Consider the following 23427-nt stretch of genomic DNA (forward strand, 5'->3'; position numbering starts at 1 on the left):
TAAATACCACATTGATAATATTCGTGGATATTGTGAACATGATGGTATTGAATTTCCCATGAGACTCCAGACATAATAACCATAAATCTATTCATGTATACGGCCTGGTTGAATGCAAGTCAGATGAGCATGACAAACAGAATAACATTAAGCATAAACACATTGGACCCCTTCACTTCTCTGATTCTGCTGATCAGCGAGTGACAAATGCAGATTTGGCATTAATCTCTCAGGGCGAGAAACGACATTATTGCTCGATTAAAAACACGTCCTGCCTTGTTTCCCCCAACTGTCAAAACATCATGGTACATGTCATATCTGTGCTAGTTGCCTGAACTTGTTTCATACAAGGACACAGGACACAGTATGTGTAGAGACGCCTACTGAAGTGAATAAGTTCATAAAGTTTAAGAATTTTCTCCACAAGTGGGATTTAGCATTTGTGATTTTAAAATTTCCCCAGCAAATTAAATGTTCGAAGGGATCTCGGGATTGCAATCGGTCGTCGTAAACTTCACTCCACGATTTTTCAACTGGACAGCTGCCAGTCATCTTCAGGTGAACCATCGTAGACTGACGAAGCGCGCTGATATTATTGCCACGCATGCGTCAGAGTCACGGTGACACAAGGAGCACACCGCCCTCGCTGGTGGAACTAAGGATCAGCTGTCTTCGGCGTTGCCGCTCGCCGCAGTCGTCGGAGTATTCTGGCGCCTTCGTCTGGAGCAAATCTCGGATATGACGGGATTCCACTCGTTATCCAGCTGGTACCTGCTGTCACGGTTCTTTAGATTTTCCGCGATGCGTATTTCAACGGATTCATATCCGTTGGAGATACCATGTTCCGCAACCGCAGACTTGCTGGTTTACACAAAGCGAGTGCAACATTTAAGTTCTGTGCAATGTTCTTCCACTGTGCGTGTCGTTTGTCCTGTACATGCCATACCACACTGGCAACGTATTTTGTAAATTCCCGCCTTCCGCAATAACAATTTATCCTTCACTGATCCCAACAGGTCCGAAATCGTAGATGGTGGGCGGAAAAATCACTATCACACGAAGATTACTAAGAATTCTTGCTATTTTGAAGGAAATATTTCCACAAAGGAAGCAAAAGCTAGGGACTTTACTGACGCGTTCGCTTCTTTATCCACTTCCTGGTTATTGATTTTAGCTTAGAATGCCCTCTTAACTTGCCGGGTCGATTATCCATTGTCTCTGAACACTGTCCTTAAAACGCAAGCTCTGTAGGCAAATTATCTGCATGCAACACTGTATGAGCCATGTGTAAAAGGGTTTTAAGCACACTCATGATTTGGGATGGGAGACGGCTACTTGAATAGTGCAGTTACAAATCAGTATGAGTGGGCTTACGGTAAACAGAATGTCCCAAAGAGCCGCCACACTTCTGTCTAACCAAAACATCCAGGAATGGGAAACAACCATCTTTCTCTAATTCTATAGTAATCGAATGTTCTCATGAATGGAGTTAAGACGATGTAAACACTTCATTAACTTATCTTCTCCGTAGGGCCACACTGCGAAAGTATCATCCATGTACCTCCAAAAACAGTTGGTTTAAGAACCGCTGATTCAAGTGCTCTTTTCTCAAAATCCTCCATAAAAAAGTTAGCCACCAGGGGAGACAAGGGGCTGCCCATGGCGACGCCGTCAGTCTATTCGAAATATCTTGATTAAACATAAAATAGGTTGAGGAAAGAGCGTGCCGAAACCAAGCAATTATGTCCGACTGAAACTGTTTACTAATTAGTGCCAAGGAATCAGCAAGAGGTACCTCTGTAAAAAGAAATGCTACATCAGAAATCACTAAATGATCGGAACTACTGAGGTGGAGAGCCCCCCAGTCTGTTGATAAAATCGGCAGAGTTCCATATATGATGTGGACATTTTCCAACCAATGGTCTCAGCAGGAAAGCAAGATGTTTGGCTAAATCATATGTGAGGGCGTCCTGATTTGTATGCTGTCCATAAAAATCAGGATCGTATTTATTTTTACGTTATATGTCACAGGCGAACTGTTAATATACCATATCAGCTATTTGATACTGTAAACATATTATTGCTTCAATCTGTTAAAAACATGTTAACCTGCGATAGCTACACACACACACACACACACACACACACACACACATATATATATATATATATATATATATATATATATATATATATATATATATATATATATAGGGTGTTACAAAAAGGTACGGCCAACTTTCAGGAAACATTCCTCACACACAAATAAAGAAAAGATGTTATGTGGACATGTGTCCGGAAACGCTTAATTTCCATGTTAGAGCTCATTTTAGTTTCGTCAGTATGTACTGTACTTCCTCGATTCACCGCCTGTTGGCCCAATTGAAGGAAGGTAATGTTGACTTCGGTGCTTGTGTTGACATGCGACTCATTGCTCTACAGTACATCAGTACGTAGCATCAACAGGTTAGTGTTCATCACGAACGTAGTTTTGCAGTCAGTGCAATGTTTACAAATGCGGAGTTGGCAGATGCCCATTCGATGTATGGATTAGCACGGGGCAATAGCCGTGGCGCGGTACGTTTGTATCGAGACAGATTTCCAGAACGAAGGTGTCCCGACAGGAAGACGTTCGAAGCAATTGATCCGCGTCTTAGGGAGCACCGAACATGCCAGCCTATGACTCGCGACTGAGGAAGACCTAGAACGACGAGGACATCTGCAATGGACGAGACAATTCTTCGTACAGTTGACGATAACCCTAATGTCAGCGTCAGAGAAGTTGCTGCTGTACAAGGTAACGTTGACCACGTCACTGTATGGAGAGTGCTATGGGAGAACCAGTTGTTTCCGTACCATGTACAGCGTGTGCAGGCACTATCAGCAGCTGATTGGCCTCCACGGGTACACTTCTGCGAATGGTTCATCCAACAATGTGTCAATCCTCATTTCAGTGCAAATGTTCTCTTTACGGATGAGGCTTGATTCCAACGTGATCAAATTGTAAATTTTCACAATCAACAGGTGTGGGCTGACGAGAATCCGCACGCAATTGTGCAATCACGTCATCAACACAGATTTTCTGTGAACGTTTGGGCAGGCATTGTTGGTGATGTCTTGATTGGGCCCCATGTTCATCCACCTACGCTCAATGGAGCACGTTATCATAATTTCATACGGGATACTCTACCTGTGCTGCTAGAACATGTGCCTTTACAAGTACGACACACATGTGGTTCATGCACGATGGAGCTCCTGCACATTTCAGTCGAAGTGTTCGTACGCTTCTCAACAACAGACTCGGTGACCGATGGATTGGTAGAGGCGGACCAATTCCATGGCCTCGACGCTCTCCTGACCTCAACCCTCTTGACTTTCATTTATGGGGGCATTTGAAGGCTCTTGTCTACGCAACACCGGTACCAAATGTAGAGACTCTTCGTGCTCGTATTGTGGACGGCTGTGATACAATACGCCATTCTCCAGGGCTGCATCAGCGCATAGGGATTCCATGCGACAGAGGGTGGATGCATGTATCCTCGCTAACGGAGGACATTTTGAACATTTCCTGTAACAAAGTGTTTGAAGTCACGCTGGTACTTTCTGTTGCTGTGTGTTTCCATTCCATGATTAATGTGATTTGAAGATAAGTAATAAAATGAGCTCTAACATGGAAAGTAAGCGTTTCCCGACACATGTCCACATAACATATTTTCTTTCTTTGTGTGTGAGGAATGTATCCTGAAAGTTTGGCCGTACCTTTTTGTAACACCCTGTATATAAAAAACGAGGCACTTGGAGTAGTAGATGAGTTATCTGAGCAGTAAGTGATGACGGCCGAAGTAGAGAGGTTAGAAAATGTACACGACAAATGACAAGGAAAGCGTTTCCGAAACAGAGAAATTTGTTAACGTCGAATATTGCCTGAAGTGTTGTAAATGTATTTGTAAGGAGTGAAACTATGTATGGATGTGAAATGTGGTTGATATTAAGTTTAGACAAGAAAAGAAAAGAAACCTTCGAAATATTATGCTACGCAAGAATGTTGGAGATTAGATGGGTAGATCACGTAACTAATGAGGAGCTATTGAACAGAATTGGGGAGAAAGTAGATATGTGGCACAATCTGACTAGAAAAAGGGGTAGGTTGACAGGACACATTCTGAAACATCAAGGGATCACCAGTTTAGGATTGGTGGGCAGTGTGTGTGTTGGGGGGTGGGGGGGGGGGGAGGGGGTAAAAATCATAGAGAGAGACCAAGAAATGAATACAGTAAGCGGATGCAGAAGAATATAAGTTGCAATATTTATTCAGCGACGAAGAGGTTTGTACAGGATAGAGTAATGTGGAGAGCTGCATCAAACCAGTCTTCGGACTGAAGACCACAACAACAATAAAATTTCGTGAACTGTTCCAACTTGTGAGACATACGTTTCGAAAAAAAAAATTAAGAGTAACATATTACGCCGTTTTTTGTAAAGCACAAAATTTATTTTGAAGAGAAAAACATTACAAATAAATCTATTTTGTTAAACTCCAGTTAGTCACTTGTTTTCTTTCCTACATCAACCCCGTCACAGAGTTGTTTAAGATATGAGATTTCTGGACCATACAATGTGCAGTCACATCTGCATTGCTACCATATTTTTCCGAACTAGGGGACACATTTTCACTTCATTAACAGGTTTTTAATTTTTTTATTGCATATTAAGGGCAGACAGCCACTTTTGCTTCGCGCGTGTCTTTTTCTATGAGAGGAGACGCATTTGCACTTCATTAAAAGTGTTGTTGATCGCCATGACATCGCACTTTCTATAATTCTAGTACTAGCGTGCTAAAAACAAACAGCACTACACGATATTTCATGCAGCCCGAAATATCCAACGAACAGGGGTTGACGTATACAACATCTTCCAACAGTGCAGAACGATATCGTAGGAAAACATAAAACTTCTTCGGCGTCGTGGTGGGCTTTAGTTCGCACAGCACATCAAAATGTTGGTTTGTGGCATATCGATCCCAGTTGACCTGAGCCATGTGGATCTGAAATTGACATTAACAACACTTCAAACAAATACTGAATTATTTCGATGAGTCCTTCAAGTTTCTCGCCCTGTGGAGGACAGATCTTTACACAAATAATTTAAAATTATATTAGATTTCCCAAACAGTCAATATTGTTTGAAATGCAGAGTACTGCATCATCTCAGCATGGTCGATGTCCGTAAGGAACTTAGGATGTATAACAATGATATTTACAGCTAAACGGCGTGCTCGAACAAATTTAGTGATGGTGTTCAGTCTGCCCTGAGCCTCATTACTTATGTAGTACATTTGCAACAGTAACCGCCAACTCTGTCGAGCATGATAGGATTATTTTTTCACGTCGTGAAACACATAGTTCATTCGGGAAACCAGTTCATCGAGGTCAGAAGTCAGCGTAAGGGGTCTAGTTACTGTTTCCGTATTGCTTCCCACACAGCGCTGTGCACAACACCCATTTCACGTGAAACTAATCGAGTGCTAATTGATGGCACCTCATCGATGTGAGTAAGCATTTTATCTTCTGAGTCGGATGTCCATACAGTTCGTTGCCTACCCGATTGTAACATCGTGGTATCATTTGCTCGATTTCCCTTGATCCTTGGAACAGTACTGGGAGAATGTAGTGTTCCATGTGGGCACTTGGCCCAGTGTCACTTGCCAGCTTCGCTAAAGTTTCCATTTGACTGTACACACACGAAAATGATGTTTGCTACTCCCGTGACCAGATAGAGCACTTATTCACTAAGATTATTTGACTGTAAATTTCAACTTGTAAACACAAACATTTATGTCAGGACTAACCGCAGTTTGCAGTTCATTTTTCGAGTTTCCTATCTCCACCCTCATGATGGAAGTCTACATGTTGATCAGTTTTACCTACCCAAAAATGTTGGCAACTATGTACATATTAAAACATATTGGATCAATTTCTTATAGCGTACAAACAACGATTCATACGTTGTAGTATTCTATTTACTAAGTCATTCCACAACATTTTTGGCTTCATAACTTTCGGTTTGCGTTTCTGGTCCAGGGTTTCTTAACTCAAACTGTTACACATGCTCTTCTCCAGCATCCCCGAGACAACCTACAGTATTCCTGGCCATCAACCCTATAAATTCCAAAGGCCCCTTTAACTCGATCTCAAAAAGTACAGCTCCTGGTGCAACGAGTGGCATCTCTCTGATACCTTTTCAATCCCCGATAACTTTCACTTTAATTTCGACTGATTCCTCACCACATGCTCCTAGTTTCCAGTATTTAGACAATTTGCCACAAACATAGCTTATCACACCAAATACAGCACAAGACAAGAAGCAGATCCTTCACAAGAACGTGAAAATGCTCCGCGTTTCGTCAGTATCGTCTATATCACCAGAGAGAGGCCTTCATTCCTTTCTAGTAAATCTTGCTATCCTTATAACGCTATCCTCCACACAGGTTACTATCTTAAGTTTTGGGAAATCTTCTAAATCCTCCAACCGAACCATCAGTTCAACCTTAGCGTTTAGGAATGTCTTCGAACAAAAATACGTGTAAATCAGCACATACCATTTCCTATTAAGCAGTGTGGCTTCTGTCCCAACTTCTCCTCCTACGACCAACACCTCTATATCACCCATCTCTTTATCCATTAGCATAAAAACCGAAATCGGCAATTTTTGTATCCCATGATCTTAAAAGGACTATGATTGAGTACGACACTCTGGTCTCCTCTTGAGACTAAAGATATATGCACTTCCAGTTAATTACGACCGCCTTATTGCATTCTTTCTACCCAGTCGCCCATCCATTGTCACTATACAAATACACAACACAAATTCCTGTGTCCTCCATCCTATTGCAGGTGTACCACATCGCTCATTCCTCTCTCTACTCCTATACATTCTTTACACTGCCGACATGCCCAAGCCATTACATCCTGAGTGATAACCAACAGTATGCCTGGCCCTCAACCCTATAAATTCCAGATGCCCCTCTATCTCGATCTCAAACAGTAAAACTTCTGGTGTAACGAGTCGCTTCTCAAGATAAATCCATACAAAACCAGGCTGCAGTTATAGGACGAATGTCCCACATCTTCCGTGTCCATGACTTTTTCCTAACCATTTATGACAATTTTATTCTATTTACTAACACATCAACATACCTCACACTAACCCCTGACCTTAAACATACATGGAAACCCCACTAGCCAGCCGGTGTGGCCGAGCGGTTCTAGGCGCTTCAGTCTGGAACCGCGCGACTACTACGGTCGCAGGTTCGAATCCTGCCTCGGGCATGGATGTGTGTGATGTCCTTAGGTTAGTTAGGTTTAAGTAGTTCTAAGTTCTAGGGGACTGATGACCTCAGATGTTAAGTCCCATAGTGCTCAGAGCCATTTGAACCATCTGAGCCAAACCCCACTACCAACCATCCGACAGAACGCTCACAATACTTTGAAACTGAATACTAAGCGAACATGGGGATTACGTCCTTCCCCCATCCACCGGACCTACATAGCTTTGATCCGTCTCATCCTCTGCTATTATACTGATGCCCGGAAATCTGCTCCACCGAAGTTCAATAATTCTCTCCAAATCGAACATCACGTGCCTCAGCTTGGTCTCCACATCCGTTTATCCTCCCTAATAAGAATCACTTAGAAGCTAATCACTTTCCCCTCTCTCCTCACACAGAACTGACACCTCCGTACATTCTGTACGTTACACATACTCAACTCCAAAAATCCCACTCTTTCTCTTTAATCCTGGTATACTGCAGTGTTTTCACCAACACATCCCATCAACCCAACATTTACGCACTGTCCATATCCTCTTCCTACACAATAACCTCCCTCTGTTAGACAAAGAAATTCACCCTGATGTTATCCTTTCTACCACACCTAATCCACAATCTAGCCCTCTCCAAGTCAGGGTTCCCTCTTCCGTTCCCAGATTCTACTACTCTTTCCTCCACGTAACCATCGCCTGCCTCCACGCAAGTTACTCATATTCCAAATACCATGTTCCCCTACCATCCACTCTCCCACGTTACAACCATTCTTAAATACCAGCCCCCTACTCCTTTAATAACTCCGCACGGTAATCGCCAGAACCACTCAAACTCCCCTCTCTCAAATTATTCCTCACCACGCAGGCCCTTCACGATTTAATATTGAGAAGTTCTTCATCGGTCTTATCAGCAATTATTTTAAAAGACCATGAACGTGAAATAATTTTATTAATTTTAAAAATTATGCGAATATTTTATCTTTTCTTAATATCTTAAAACTACTTGTATTTGTTGAAAATCTTGTGGTTGAAGAGCAGCATGCTGTACCGCTGCCAATCCACCGTCGTCCATGAGGGGTGAGTTAAAAAGAGAACAACAAAGAAAAAGTCATCCCTTACTGCTTGTATCATCATGGGAGCACTGTGCATACTTCTGTAACACCTGTCAAAGTCGAAAGAAGGAAGGTTGAAGTTTAATGTCCTGTCGACGACGAGGACATTAGAAAGGACCGCAAGCACGGAACAGGGAAGACCAGGGGTAGGATCGGTTACATTCTTTTCAAAGGAACCATTCCGGCATTTGTTGGGAGCCACGGTTGACCGGGCTGGAATTTGAACGTCCATCCTGCCTAAGGCGAGTTGACTGCCTTACCACAGTGCTACTACGCTGGGAGTCAAAGTCGAGTTTGACTACGCAAGTGATAAGTGATTTCTTTTTAAAAAATGCCAGACCGATAGCAAGGTCATTAATGCAGAACATTTACTCACCCCTGACACCATCTCAAAAGGGTATCGGCTAGGCCCCTCATTATACATTGTTCCTATCAAGTTCCTGAACGATATGGGAAATGATGGAAAGTAAATACGAAACACACTTTACGATGGAGCTTTTCTGTAGTTGCTTTCCATCAGCAGCTGCTGCACACACGTGACGCTGTAATACAAACAACAAACATAATTCTTTATTTACAACACACAGCACTTTCCTCGGCAGGATAAAAGTCATGAGGCTCTCTCTTGTGTGCAGATAAACGTCCTCCACAGTTCTGCTGAAGACGAAATGTTGCAGTAACGTTTTGGTTGACATAACAGACAAAAATTACACTATGGCTTTATGCAAATGAAAGACCAAAAAGATCATTATAAAAATTATGAAGGAAATATAAAAGCGATGACAGCATCAATCGTTAGGGTTAGTTAGGAAGTCATTGGATTTACGCCGAGGATGGACGATAATAATAATACCAATAAAGGACAAATAATCGCATATTTAGATTGTGGGCTGTGGGCTGTAGCAGCAATGGACACGAAGGATGTAGAAGAGACAAAAGGATACAAGCCTAACACAGTCGGAGGCAAAGGAAGAATATCGACAAGGTGGGCAAGGACAGAAGGAGAAAGCGTAAGGAGATAAGGGAAAGGAAAGAAGAAGAAGAAGAAGAAGAAGAAGAATAGAACGCAATGATGATTACTTCGCTTTTAAAAGGAGGGAAGATTCTTTATTGCCCTTATCATGTTAAATTTATCCTGGCGGTACTATAAAATCATTCAGTTTATTCTTAAATGGCCGGCCGGAGAGGCCGAGCGGTTATAGGCGCTACAGTCCGGAACCGGGCGACCGCTACGGTCGCAGGTTCGAATCCTGCCTCGGGCATGGATGTGTGTGATGTCCTTAGGTTAGTTAGGTTTAACTAGTTCTAAGTTCTAGGGGACTGATGACCTCAGAAGTTAAGTCCCAATAGCGCACAGAGCCATTTGAACCTTTTTTTTTTTTTTTTAATTCTTAAATGCAGCATGCAGCATCTTACGTAAACTGCTTGGTAATAGCTCTAGACGCTGATGCCATCATGCACCGATAACATTTTTATTTTGATTTTTTCTCATTTGCTTCACCCTTTTATTTAGATGATCGTGAAAGATTATGGCGAGATCTTTAACTTTGTTCTGGTAGGGTAAATGAGTGCCATCAATAAGTGTGGGAGACCATGTCTTGCGTACATGTTAAGTGATGAACTTTCGGTGCGATATAAGGATCAACCGGGACTTCTTAGGGCTTAGTTTAAGACAAAAGTTTTGTGACCATCTTAATACTGAGCAGAGGAGGGAAGGAAGATAAGGCTGGCTCTGAGCACTATGGGACTCAACATCTATGGTCATCAGTCCCCTAGAACTTAGAACTACTTAAACCTAACTAACCTAAGGACAGCACACAACACCCAGCCATCACGAGGCAGAGAAAATCCCTGACCCCGCCGGGAATCGAACCCGGGAACCCGGACGTGGGAAGCGAGAACGCTACCGCACGACCACGAGGTGGGGGCGGGAAGATAAGGGTTTGACGTCCTATCCACAACGAGGTTGTTACAGACGCAGCACAAGTTCGCATTTTTTATGGATGGGAAAGGAGATAGGCCGTTCTCTTTGAATGGAATCATGGCCACATTTTCCCTAAGTGATTTAGGGAAATCATGGAAAATCCTAATCGATAAATCCCAACGGGAATCCGACCATGTCCCTCACGATAGTGCAGTGCTTAAATCACGGCGACTCCTCACTCGATTCGATGCAAGTAATAAAATCTTTCTCCAGTACCGGCCATCTTCCTGTAAAAGCCTAAATCGCAAGATTTTGAGCTGCGAAAGCGTTTGGTACAACGACCCAAACGATCAGATGCTGTCCCAACTGCGTCCAGGCAGAGAGAGAATGAGCCATTTGCAAGCCTCAGAGTCCGCCTATATACCCTATCTTCTCGCAACCACGCTGATGCGGCGTACAACCACATAGTTCCGCTTCCTTGGCGTGATATGTGGTGTTATGACTTGCAAACACACACAATGTGACGTCGCTGACCCGCCACGTACAGCAAGGTGAGTTCGCCAGAGATTAGCGCGCCGGAACGTGCCGTTCGAGCAGTCGGTGTGTGGCTCAGCCACGAAAGAGATGTCCTCCCTCTAACTGCGTGGTAAGTCTTATTCATTTACCGATTCCTGCTAGACTCGAAGAAAACTAAGAAACTGAATTAGTTCCTTCGGAGATTACAGACACAAGGGAGGTTAACCCAATAGCCGACTTGCCACAATTGGCGTACATGCAGCAAAACAAAGATTCCGTGTTTACGTTTTGGTTCGTTTTGATCATTTTTACGTACGTACAAGACATAACACTACAGAAGTTGTTTGTAGCATGATAGTATCCTTACGAAATCATTGTTGTAGTGACATTCTGATCAGTGGCGTAGCCAGAAGTGCAGGTGTTGGTGTTGCTAACAAATGTGAATACGAAATAGTCTGTGGCAATCGAATGCTCTGAAGCGTATTCTGAGGTCAACGTCCGCCCCCATATTTAACAGTTTCTTCGTTTTAAATAACTAAAACTACGACGAAAATTCAGAAAAGCTGTACTACACAATAGGTAAATGTCAGACGAGTATTTTTGTACATATTATATACAAATGTGGTATATAAATAAAGGAGTGCCGGAACAAAACCCGATATATCCACTTTTGCTGTATTCGCGTGTTTGAGCTGTAGGGGGGAGATACGGGAGTAATAATACATGCTGCCACAAAATAATTTTCAGCACAACGCGACATAAAGTGTTATATGGTGTGTTTCTTCTTTTTATAGCTTGTGGAGCCATTTAGAGATCACTATTTGTTCCTTCCGGGTTAACAGTAAATGCGGATTTATCGGTTTTTGTTCCGGTGCTCCTCAATTATGAAAAACAGGGGCCGTCCAGGGTGGCCGAGCGGTTCTAGGCGCTTCAGTCTGGAACCGCACGACCGCTACGGTCGCAGGTTCGAATCCTGTCTCGGACATGGATGTGTGTGATGTCCTTAGGTTAGTTAGGTTTAAGTAGTTCTAAGTCCTAGGGGACTGATGACCTCAGAAGTTAAGTCCCATAGTGCTCATAGCCATTTTCTAATGTTACCACTGGAGCCCAAATATAACAACGGATTAAAGACATTTTGCTATAGGACTGGACATGTCACTAGGGTTTAATTAAATATTTGTCCGTCGACTAGAAAGAGTTTTCAGAACAAACGTCTTCAGATCAGATTAAAAGTTTGATTTGCTACTTGTGACATTTTGTTATTGACACAACCATTTTCTCATTACGTGATACTGGAGTGTGTGTGTGTGTGTGGTGTGTGTGTGTGTGTGTGTGTGTGTGTGTGTGTGCGCGCTCACCGTAGCCCTGTGGCTGGTAGCTCATACAGCACATGCAACGGGCCCGCGGTTGTATGGCTGGTTTATAGGGGTAAAATTAAACGTTACTAATTTTGAATTGAAAATATTTTTAATGGTAGTGAAATCTGTGCAGCGCTGGAAGTATGTCAATGTCATAAAACTGTGTATAATTTTCGAAAGTTTGAGGTATACATTCGTCGTAATTCTACTTCATTAAACTATATTTTACGTGTTACAAATTGGTCCAATACTTTTATTCAAATAGCATGAACTTGGGTCACAACATTATTTACAGACACTATCATCTGAATGTTTAACAAATCATTTATTGTTATACTCTCGTACTAAACGACGTAGACACTAAGCGTAATAGGACAACCAGAATTCGTTTGAATTAAGATTAGTAATAATCTAAAACATAAAATAATGAATCACTTAATGCTTTTTGTGATCATGTTTTCCTTTCAGTGATTACTTGAGTCTTGGTGTGCCTTTAGAATAGGTTTATCTGCAATGTTTCAACGTCTTTTTTTGTAAGTTTTTATGCATACTTTAATGTTCAACCCACAAGCCCGAGTGATCGTTCTCTCTCACCGAAAGTCGTAGTGTTAGGTTTCCAGCTTCAGTCACTGAGCAGAAAGTAGAGCAAACTTACCCAACCGGTGTGTAGCAGTTTTTTACTGAGTGGTTTGGTACTGCGGAACGCCGTGTTGTGTGTTGAAAAATATTGTTCTGTCTACAGATCTAGACTTTATAAATTTGTATGACACATTTTTACTTTTTAAGGTGAAGCGTAATAATTTAAAATCTGTTTCGATTGTCTGTACAAGTCAGCATCTGCAACAGTTATTTCTGTGTGCCGATAATTATCACACAGTGGCAAATACCAGAAGTAATCGGCACCACACATCGTCAGGTGGCGTGAGGAATGTAGATGTAGATAGGTAAATGATTAAAGAATTTTTCGGCTTCATGTTAAACTTCAGTCCAAGCAATTGACAGCTTTAGTAATTTGAAATTAAAGTAGTTTTTTTCTTATGCTGTACCTGCGAACAGTACTATTCTTCTAGAATTTGAGGAATATTACTAACGCAAATATTTATTTTGTGAAGGTACAGTTAGAAGTGGCGCCAACGACATGACTGTCTGAACACGCCACGTAATTGCTCGCTTCTGTGCAACCAATAATTTCTTTCTAGGTGATGAGTGGTCTCAGAAAATTGTGCTGTTAGATATTAGTGTCAACATGCAATAAATAAGAGTATGTTGATTTTCTTGTTGCCCAAACCAGAAACAATGAGAATAACGAAAGTTGCTCAGCTCAAGTGAGATGAGTTTTCCAAAATAGAAGTTACGTTAGTGATTTTTCCGTTCCCCCTTGATTTTATATTTGACAGATAGGAGTGTGTGAATATTCTGCTGCTGTTTATTTACGCAATGGTCTGGCTTCTCGCTTTGACGGTAGCCAGTTCTCGCTCGGTAGCATTCTAGTGCAAAAGCCAGTTATAAGAGAAGAACAGAACATTCAGTATTGTTTTCCATTCTTAGAACTTGAAAGCGTGTGTTTCAGAGAGATTCTCTAAGAATAGGGAGCTCACTCTTGTAGGTAACTGTCAGTAATATTGAACGGAAGTTACACGCAAACGGGCAATTGACATAAAGCTCCTGTGTTTACGCAAACAGCTTGACTAGATCTGGCAGGTAAAGTTGCGTAGATACATGAACAACATTATTACTTCAAACAGTACATGTGAATTAGTGTTAATGCAGCGTAAATGCTAATAACCATTTAGGTACTAAAAGTAAATCAAACGTCAGTCTCCAATTATTGAGAACAGTTAACTTCTAAAGCATTATGTACATATTGAAAAGGTACGTTTCGCTGGCTTGCATTTTATTGTGAGAGTTATAAGCGTATGATACGTAAATATTATGGACGTTGTTTACAAGCTGGAAATAAATTATACGTAACAAGTTTCTTGTGGTGGCCAAGTTTTTTCGGAGCAGCTGTGAATAAACTATAGTAGCCAGCAAGGGAACTCCATATTGGATGCTGCTCATGGATTTTTATTTTATACACATAAACGCGTTTCGCCTATCAACAAGACATCCTTAATGGGTGTTCTGGAATATTATATGAATTTTCGTTTTCGCGGACTTTTAAAACAGTCGACGTAAATATTTTACAATAAAATGAAAAAGACACTTTAAAATTTATTTTCGCCAGTAATCTTAGTCGCATATTTTCCATTTCCCCACCATTAGAGTTTATCGTGAATTTATTCATTGCTCTCTCATGTCGGCTTGTTACCGCGACTATTATTTAAATTTATTTAGATGAGCAATACACAAATAAGCAATAAATAAATAATTAAAAAAAAATAAAATGGAAAAACGGAACTCGGAGTAAAAGGGATTGGAGGATGAAGGAATGAAGGAATGAAACCAATCTCGGGTTACTGAGGAGAAAACACGAAGAATGAAAAACTAGCAATGGCAACCAAAGGCAAATATTATAGAGTCTGACCCTTAAAAAGTAAAAACTACTACTATACAAGAATGAGGTCGTCGAGAATTGTATTATATCTCGGAACTAAGTACATTTCCTAGTTCTTATATGCTCGTTCCTTTTATCATAATTGAGATCGCTTGCTATGAGTGGAATTAGTCAGCTAGTTTACAATTTTTACTCACTTTCTCATCGCCTACAAGTTTAAAGAACTGCATACATACGTCCTAGAGTGGAAACATGCTGTCCTTCCGCCCAACGAACAGTTCATTCCTCAATAAAGAATTGCCCCAGAATATGACAACATAATATAAGTGAATGCAACTAGGAAAGTCAGCTTTGACATATTCATCTCCAAAATATGCTGTTAACCGTAACGCAAATATCGTAGAACTTGGATATTTAAGAAGAACTAATTACGTTATATGTAAAGCAACAAATAGTCGCACATTTTATAACCTGGTAGAAGTACTACCAAACGTTGTGGCGCTAAACTGTGTTGTTGACAGCGCCCGTGAAAGAAGTGTGTAGCTTTCGGTGGCTGTCTGAAGAGCTTCAGGGATACAAAAGGAAGTAAAACCTGGGTTAAACGTCTCGGCGACGGCGATATCATCAGGGACGGACTGAGAAATGAAGGCGAAGGAAATCGGTCCGCTCATGTCTTTTTCAAAGGAGCTATCGCCACTTTCGCCTTGAGTGATTTAGGGAAACTACGGAAATTCTAAATTTGGATGGCCGGATGGAGATCTGAACCGCAATTCTCCCGATTGACTCAAGTGCGTCAGCACTACGTCACCTCGCTCGAAGCTTCTGGGATGGGTGAGCGGGGTAAATTTCAATGATGTAAAAGGCCCTGAAATAAATTTCACGCAAGTGTATTGTAGGTTCAATAACCTGCAGATATCACATATTCAGCGTGCTAGCCAACAGAAATTTATGCTGTCGATGTTTTTTTAAGAACGACTGCATATAATATCTTTAACGGTGTTAATAATGGAGTTGTAAGGACGTTAAAGCACATTCACAAAGTAATTTAGAACTGATATTCCTTATTTCTGTCACCTCATACCGTGACTCTACCGAGACGTTCCGCAAGTATTTATTGCAGCGTTTATAAGTAGAATCAGCAACCTCTTTCTTTGTCCGATAATTCATGAAATCTTTGGAGTTGCGAAACGAACTACCATCAGTTGTATAAGGGAATGACGACAATGCAAATTTGTACCGTTCGGGACTCAAACCCGGATTTCCCGTTTTAACAATACAGGTATTGCAATATCTTACTTCGATGATTGTTAATGTATGACAAAACAAACTAGTTACCTACTCCAGGCTCTTGCCGCTTCTCTCATTGGTAAAGCTCATATTCTTGTATGAGTTGTTGTCGAAAGACGAAGATCTGCTTCGTCAGCAAGGGTGACGCTCACGTCATCCGCATATGCCTGCACTCAGTATTTATGGCCGAGTAATGTGGTGAAACACTCGGGTTTAGAACGGCGGCCTCACGGAAGTAGTTCACTGGCTGATTCATATAACGTCGTCCATAAAGTGCTAGAAACACTCCATGCGATAGTAGGTATTTCTGAAATCTAAAAATGAGAAGAGCAAGGGATTGCTCGCATATCACGCCACGTACTTCTCCCATGGATTGACTCGCTACCGCACTACTTTGATACTCACCCAGTATTAGGTAATTCACTGCCTGCATTCGTTCATAAAGTGCCCAGGTGCATCTACATCTACGTGATTGCTCTGTCACCTTCAAGCCATTTCTCTACCTCTCCCCTCTCAAATACCGTGCGGGAAAAGCGAGCCCTTAAATCTTTCTCTGCAAGCTCTGATTTCTCTTATTTTGTCACTATGATCATTTCTCCCTTTCTAGGTGAGCGCCAACCGAATATTTTCAGTCAGAGCAGAAAGTTGGTGATTGAAATGTCACGAGAAGACCCCGACGCAAAGAAAATCGCATTTGTTTTAATGATTGCCATCCCAATTCACGTATCATGTCCGTGGCACTCTCTTCCCTATTTCGCGATAATACAAAACGAGCTGCCCTTCTTTGAACTTTTTTGATGTCCTCCATCATTCCCATCTGATGCGGATCCCACACTGCACAGCAATACCCCAGAAAAGGTCGGACAAGCATGGTGTAAGCTGTCTCTTTAGTAGATTTGTTGAACTTTCTACGTTTTCTGCCAATAAATCGCAGTCTTTGGTTTGCTTTTCACACAACATTACCTATGTGATTGTTCCAGTTTAAGTTATTCGTAATTTCAATCCCTAAGTATTTAGTTGAACTGATAGCTTCTAGATTTGTGTGATTCCACCGTGTAACCGAAATTCAGCGGATTTATTTTAGTGCCATGTGGATGACTTCACACTTTCATTATTTAGAGTCAGTTGCCACCTTTCGCACCATACAGATTATCTTGTCTAAATCATTTTGCAATTGGTTTTGATCATCTGAGGACATTACAAGACGTTAAATGACCTCATCATATGCAAACAATCTAAGAGGGCTGCTCAGATCGTCACCTAAATCGTTTAAGTAGAGCAGGTAAAGCAAAGGGCCGATAAAACTTCCTTATGGAAAGTTAGACATTAGTTCTTACTCCGTGACTTTCCGTTAATTACTCCGAATTTTGAATTTTCAGACGGGAACTCACGAATCTAGTCGCACAACTGAGGCAACATTTCATAGGTGCACAATTTCATTAGAAGTCGCTTGTGAGGAACGGTGTCAAAAGCCTTTTGGAAGTCTAAAAATACAGAAGCAATTTGACATTCCCTGCCGATAGCACTCATTACTTCGTGAGCATAAAGAGCTAGTTGTCTTTTACAAGAACGATATTTTCTGAATCCGTGCTGACTATTCGCTAATAAACCGTTTTCTTCGAGGTAATTCATAGTGCTCCAACTCAGTACACGTTCCACAATCCTGCTGCAAATCGACGTTAGTGACATGGGTCTGTAATTCAGCGGATTACTCCTATTTCCTTTCTTGAGTATTGTTGTGACTTGCCCAACTTTCCAGTCTTTAGGTACGGATCTTTCTAAGAGCGAGCGGTTGTATACAATTGCTAAATATTGAGCTATTGTATCAGTGTACTCTGAAAGGAAGGTGACTGGTACATGGTCTGGACCGGAGACCCTGCCTTTCTGTTGTTGTGGTCTTCAGTCCAAAGACCAGGTTTGATGCAGCTCTCGATGCCACTCTATCCTGTGCAAGTCTCATCATCTCCGAGTAACTACTGCAACCTACGTCTTTCTGAACTTGCTTACTGTATTCATCTTTTATTTATTTTATTAAGTGATATAAAATGCTTCGCTGCATCGAGGACATATACTTCGAAGTTACTCATGCTGGCATTTGTTCTAGATTCGAGTTCTGCAATATTTAATTCGCCCCTTTTTGGTTCAAGGTTTTTCGGAAAACTCTGGTTAGTAACTCTGCTTTACCGGCGTTATCATCAGTGACATCATCATTGTTATCACGCAGTGAAGGTATTGACTGCGTCTTTCCGCTGGTGTGCTTTGCATATAACTAGAATCTCTTTGGGTTTTCTGCCAGATTTCGAGTTAGTTTCGTCGTGGAAACCATTAAAAGTATCTCGCATTGACGTTCGCTCTAAATTTAGAGCTTCCGTAAAGCTTCGCCAATCTTGGTATTTTGCGTTTCTTAATTTGGAATTCTTTTTTCGTTGCTTCTGCAACAGTGTTCTGACCAGTTTCGTGTACCACTGGGGGATTAGTACCGTCGCTTATTAAATTATTTGGTGTACATCTCTCAACTGCCGTCGATAGTATTTCTTTGAATTCGGTACACATCTGTTGCACGCTTATTGGCCAAATCGGAAGGAGTGTAGACTGTCTATTAGAAAGGCATCAAGCGAATTTTTATCTGCTTTTTGAAAATCGATGTACTTTACCTTTGTTGGTAGTAAGTCTCGCTACAACATCCTTGTGACCACTAATCCTTGTATCCGTTATGATGCTCCTTATTTGCTCATGATTATTTGTTGCTAAGAGGTCAAGTATGTTTTCGCAACCATTTACACTTAGTGTGCTCCTGAAATAATTATTCAAAACAATTTTCTGAGTAAGCATTCGTATAATTTCGGACGACTTTTTATGCCTATCGCCGGCTTTAAACAAATACTTTTCCAACGTACCAAGGGTACAGCTCGAAGTTGGCGCTAAGGAATGTGCTGGGTCGATAATGCTGTAAAATTCTTGGTTTGAATATCTTGACTGTGTGGTCGGTGATTTCATCAATGAAAATCTCCGTTAATGGTGTAGCACTGAAAATTTCGTTAAAGATCTGAATGAGTTGTGGTCCTAGTTAGTGCCAAACCCGCTCATGGGCGTACCGTCTACTTTAGATGCCTTATTAACTGGAGCCTGAGTTCGTCTACGTCGAAGGGTTGAGAAAGTCTAGTGTTTGTGTCCTCCATTATCTGCAGCTGGTCAGGGTTTCGAACAAGCCATGTCGCAATTCGTATAATAGGGGCGGCTGCGCTAGTGTAGAGGTCTTAATAATTCTGGGTTATATAATCATTAATTGCGTTTTGTGTATCAGGGGCGGTCCAATGAAAACGACAAATTATAAAAAAAAGTTAGTAAACTTATTATTATTATTTCAAAAGTAATCAATTTATTCAATGCCTTGACAGAAAAATGTTTGCGGTTCCCTACAAAACCATTAATGTATTCTGGCGTGGATTTCTTCGTCCGAAGCAAATCGACGACCACGAATGTCTTTCTTCAGGGCTCCAGAAATGTGTGTATCGCATGGGGAGATATCGGGACTTAATGGACGATGTGTAAGGGCTTCCCAGCGAAACTTCTGAAGCGTTGTCGAAACCACCTTGGCAACTTGGGGGTTTGCCTGTGATTGCGGTTGCAGTCGGCATGAAGGTTGTGCCAGTGGCTTGCTCGCGGTGCAAGAAGTGATTCGGTTGTGGGCGTCGTGGCTGTTCCTAACGTTTCTTCGCTGGAGTGGATTTGAGTTTAATTTGTGTACTGTTGTACCTACGTGCTGCTAGGTGATTTTACTAGTTGGACTGAATTGGTAGTCATGGTAGCACACGTTCTTCCTGTTATCTTGTGGGTGTCTTCTGTCTGTCGGTAGTTACTAACGCGAGTACATTGTGCCCGTGTGTGACAAACTCGTCCATACACCGTACAAGTTTTGAGTTGACCTCCATATACGGCGAGGGTCCGAAAACATTTCGCATTAATGTAAGATGGTATGTATTTTTCTAATTTAATGTGAACAGCTCGAACATCGTCAGAAGCATGTAAGTGGGTATTCGTTGTCAAGTTCCCTTAGTGTATTTGGGTAAATGTCGCATAAGCTGACAATACCAATCGTACGTGTTCGTCTAGCATTTCAAAGGGAACATTATGTACCATAACTTTGTGCAATCTCTATCCAGCCACTGACATTGATACATTGAGGATTTGCCCCTGGGTTCACAAAATTCCTCCTTCAGTCTTGTCCATGAGTCGTTAGCGTGTTAGTTCTGAGTTTACTTCAACAAAATTGCGTTCTGAAGTGAATAAAATTGAAAACCATTTGTGTCCTCTGAAGGTAACCCACCCAGATAGCCGTGCGTGTTAAAGTAGTGCTTCTGGGATGGGGAGATACGCCGGGCCCAGCTAGAATTCGCCCAGAGGATTCAGACCAAGCGCTGATGTGCCGGCCATCCTGGATGCGATCTTTAGGTGATTTACTACATCATACTAGTGAATACCAGGCTTGTACCCAAGTCCCACCTCAGTTACACTAGTCGCAAACATTTAGAAAAATTTCGCTCACTTCCACATGAACAACACTAAATGCAGACAATTAGGGTACGCATATTCCGTTCGCGGGGGAAGGGGGTGGAGGTAATGACGTGGTGACAAAGATATACAGCGACCTCTTAAACTAACCATGCGAAATCCGTCAGTAACCATGCTGACCCTGCTCTGATGCAGGACAAAGGCACAAGAAAATGAAGAATGTATGTGCTGAAAATAAATCTAGTTTTACAATAAGTCAGTCGTCAGTGTCTGACACGCCACTCCTTTTCACGTTTGTCAGACATCAGCAAAAACACCCTGTGAGTGCATTAGCGTCTCTATAATCAGTGACTGGGGTTAGGAGTGGATCCTTATTCTAGGACAGAGCACATTGGTGTTTAACTGGACACAATTTAATTTCAATTATTGCCAAAAAAGTATACGAATTTACATAGGTTGTGACATGATAATTTTAGAACAGTTGTCAAGATAATGCATTACGTCCTGTATAGACGAAATTACACTGAACACAACAATATCAAATTTAAATAGAAGGTTCTGTAAAAGTTGAAGTTGGCCAGTATTACGACAAATCATCCGATTCCGGTTCTAAGTTCGGTACTATTTAGGATGACAATGAAGTCTACAGAGGATGGTTAGTTTTTGTGACAAGATGAGCAAAAGATTATTCAAGGTTGCTCGAGTTCAGTTGACACAAGCTGGTGAACCAACAAGTTTATGCCTCTTTTACCTTAGCTGCGATGATCTGTCGGCTGCAGTGTTTCTCTCGCCCTCTGAAAATCCTTTAAAAAAATCACTCTTTGTTGATTTTATCAGCAGAAACTGTCCTATGTTTCTCGTTAGGCGAGAAAACATGCACTCATCCCTAGTCTGGTAATATGGCGATATAAATGTCCATAGATGGAGTAGCGTGAATACTAGAATGCCCTCTCAGTTCTCACAAGAACAATAAACTACGTCGCTGTTTCGTTTCTCAGTTGTTGGAGCTCAATGACTCTCTAGCTAATTTCGAGCTGAATGTCAGCTGAAATGAACGCAGCGTTCACACGAAATTCCTCTTTAGGCGTCGTACAGAGCGCGATGCGCCATGTTCTACACTTGACACTGGTTCAGACGAGAGTCCACAAAGTTTTCGGTCTTGTCTTTCATAGAAAACTGTCCCCCCACCTGTGTTCTTTCGTGTTTCCATGATGACTTTTTCAGACCAATGGGAGCGTTCATTTCATCTTTTGGAAACTCTCTCTTCCCATCGCAAAGGGCCTACCTTCAAACTGCTTCGAAATTTTGCCCCTTTCTACTCCTTCAGAATGTTTTCTAGCCAATCTGACATTTTCTGCCCGCTCCTAACGCCTAAAACTTACACGCTTGAGTCTTGAGCGCACCATGGGTATTTCACATGATCAACTGCGTTACTGGCCTGTTTGTATCCATCTGAAATTTCCCCAACGCAGTCTTCTAAAGAATTTCTCCGTAGCAAGCAGCGCTGGCCCGCTACCTGCTCTCCTCCATACGTCGCCCGGTGCGTTCGTTGTCCCTTTCGCCACAGGTCACCAACCCCTTTTTAAAAGCGTTCCACTGTACTCAGGCCATGATGGCGCAACTCGCGTCTGCCCCAAACTTAAAGGTTTCCTCCAGCAGCTTTTTTCACCTTTTGGTCATTGAAATGCAGGATTCGGGTTTGGTGTGTTACTACCGTCAAAACGAGTGTCATCCCTTTGCATTACATACTGTACATTTTAATAGGCAAATCTGATCATTATCGCCAAAGTATGTCAGGTGATATACTCATCTACTTGTTAAGACATATAAAATCCCTCATGTAAGGTGCGAAATTGACATTCATTCAATCTGCCACCTTTATGTCAACTACTCACATTTTGGCCTTGCCATACTGGAAAGATAAATCGGATTTCTGCCATGTTCACTACATGCTCCGCAGGCGTTTACTCTCCTGTAGTGTGTTCGTCTCGCCCGACCACTGCTGCGCAGAGCTAGGACATAAACACAATATCCCCTCCCCCCCAGGGGGTCCACAACTCTTTTGTGGATATGTGCGTAGCGAGCACGGGACCCCGAGCTAATGTGGGCCTCCTTCCTTTCCGGGCTGCATACCTTGCTTTTCCGCATCCTTCCCTATCCCCCATCTTTGCCCCCCCCCCCCTCCCCTCACCTCTGGCTCTTTCCTTCCCTTTCTCCCCCTCTGGGAGTATGGTTTGTGCCTACGTCCGGAGACGGACGATCGTAAATGTACCGCATTCTTCGCCTTCTCTGCTTGTATGTCTTCATCCTTCCTTTGTCCTTCTCTTTTCCTTACCTCTTCTCTTTACCCTTTTCTCTGCTGCGGCGTTTGAGACCTCTCCTCTTTCCTTTCCCTTTCTTTGTTTTTCCGTTTCTCTTTCTTCCTCCCTGTGCGTGTCTGAAAGCCGACCCACGCATTTTTGTGCGTAGCCGGTGACGGGGTAACGCGTAATTCCCCGCCCCGGGTAGACAGGTAGGACACGTACGTACCCCCTGGTAACGGCCAGGCCCAGGGAGGGGTGATTACCCGAGCTGATACCTTCCGAAAGTACCGATTGGTCCCTCCATCCGTTTGTCGGGAGGTGTGACCTGAGGTGTGAACAATCACCTAAGGCAGGAGTGCCCTCAGAGAGGGCCCCCACAAGGGAGGAGCGCGCCATCGGAGACGCCGGTAATCATGGGGGATTCTTCCGCAATGGTTTCCTCACCTTCCACCATGTCTGCTCACAAGCGTACGTTCACTGAGTCCTAGCCACAGACAGTTCTTCCATCATTGCCACAGTTCCTTGTTGTTTCTCGGTCTGATGGTCACGACTTCTCCACGGTCAACCCTTTCATTATTCAGAAAGGTGTCGACGCAGT

This window comes from Schistocerca piceifrons, chromosome X, assembly GCF_021461385.2.
Source record: "Schistocerca piceifrons isolate TAMUIC-IGC-003096 chromosome X, iqSchPice1.1, whole genome shotgun sequence".
Classification (NCBI taxonomy): domain Eukaryota; kingdom Metazoa; phylum Arthropoda; class Insecta; order Orthoptera; family Acrididae; genus Schistocerca; species Schistocerca piceifrons.